Raw genomic sequence first — 1,738 nt, forward strand, 5'->3', positions numbered from 1 at the left:
TCTAGAGCGTACGGCTAAAAGTTTAAATCCACTCAGTGGGTTTCAACGACAGGAATGTGAGGGTGGGTGCTGATGCAGTGTTTCGAGGAGTTGGGGTGTTCGAGGAAGTTGTTTTCAGGACTGCGCACACTGGAGTGGAGTCAGACATGGATGTAGAGGGCAGCTGAAGGCGGTGGGGAGCCAGGCGGAGGTTCAACTCAGAATCGAGCATCGAGACGGAGGTTCAGGTCAAGTTCAACTAACAGGGCGGAGGTTTCAAATGGGGGTCAAGTGCTGAAGGGGTTCCGAGGGCCAAGCAACACACACGCAGGCACATGAGGAGGAGAGAGAGGCAAGCTTGAGGCCGAGGCTTCCGCCCCTGTACGCAGCCTGTGGGAGGAGGAAGTAAGGATCGAAGAGAAACCATGACGTGCCCCTCCTGCTCCTTAGGGCTCGTTCTCTCATTCTAAAGGAGGGTGCTCAAGTAGGTCTGATACAGTTAACATTTGGTTATCAAATACTGTGCAACATCTACCAAGTTATTAGGAGAGACAGAAATACACACCACATTTATTTATTTCATGAAGAATGCCTTTCTTCTTCAACATTATGTCAGCAGATGAGATTAATCTGAAATTTTGCCTCTGCACTGCATGATCACAGGCTTTGTTCAGTTGCCTGTTGTTATATTGCATCTATTTCTGTCCCTCTAATCCATGCATAATAGGATGTGTTTGTGCAGTAAAAGTGCATTAATTTACATACCTAAATAAAAGTAAATATTTTCTTAATGTACTGAAAACAAACTAATTCCTTTCATAACATAGCACCCGCAGATTACAATAAAACCCTGACAAATATATGAGATAATATATGCAGACCCTTGGTGCTTGTCTGTCTCAGATACGGATGCCTGTAATACCCACAGATTGTAAAGTAAAGGATCATAACTAGGCCATAATAAATAATAGTAAAATAAGTATGAATCTATCCTCATCATTCTGCAAATAGTAAATATGATGTTTAATAATCTAGAACCTGTAATCACTAGACATGTGCAACACATCTCTGAAATATATCAAATATCTATTACTACTGACAAAAGCATCAATCATGTTTCTATTAGGAATCTTCAGTAGACTTAGCATGATCTCAAAGAAAGACAAAAGAATAAAAGACAATGCATTACTTGTCATTATGAGCTTCTCTACAACTATGTCCTATGTTATATCTCTGTCATCAAGTTAATGCAAGAGAAGTTGCTAATGACTGGACTGTCACAGACGAATGTGGCTGAATAAGTGAGGGTAATACTAATTAATACAAAGTATACAAAATTAGTAATCCATAGTGGTGTAGTCTTAACAAAACAGAAGTGGAAGCTGTATAAAAAAAAGAGTTGCTGAAATGATCGTAAAAGTAGTAATAGTAATGATTAAAATATCTCTAGCAGTGACAAAAGTTATGCATGCAGTAGACTCTGGAAAACAGACACAAGAAAGTATAATTTTATGTCTCTGCTTCATTTTATCTGATACTCATTACTGACTTTGTATTTTTGTTCACAGTATACACTTTTCCCCTCAAATCTGAATGTTTTTATGCATACAAAGCCAAGCTGGTATTAGTGACCACAAAGAGGTGCTGAGTGTAGAGGTGGGGAGGTACTTTGGTTACTAGATAAATATAACAGGCCAAGGAGGTAACATTAGCTAAGGAGGGAAAGACAGAGAAAGAGTAAAAGAGAAAAAAAGAGAAG

The 1,738-nt window shown here is 39.3% G+C and overlaps 1 protein-coding gene across 1 annotated transcript in view; it reads right to left on the reverse strand.

Moving 5' to 3' along the window:
- The window catches only part of LOC119591367 (probable serine racemase), a gene marked incomplete in the record, with an annotated part of 15,061 nt that overhangs the window by 3,000 nt on the left and 10,323 nt on the right, over nucleotides 1-1,738 (reverse strand).

This window comes from Penaeus monodon, chromosome 28 (assembly GCF_015228065.2).
Source record: "Penaeus monodon isolate SGIC_2016 chromosome 28, NSTDA_Pmon_1, whole genome shotgun sequence".
In the NCBI taxonomy this organism is placed as follows: Eukaryota; Metazoa; Arthropoda; class Malacostraca; order Decapoda; family Penaeidae; genus Penaeus; species Penaeus monodon.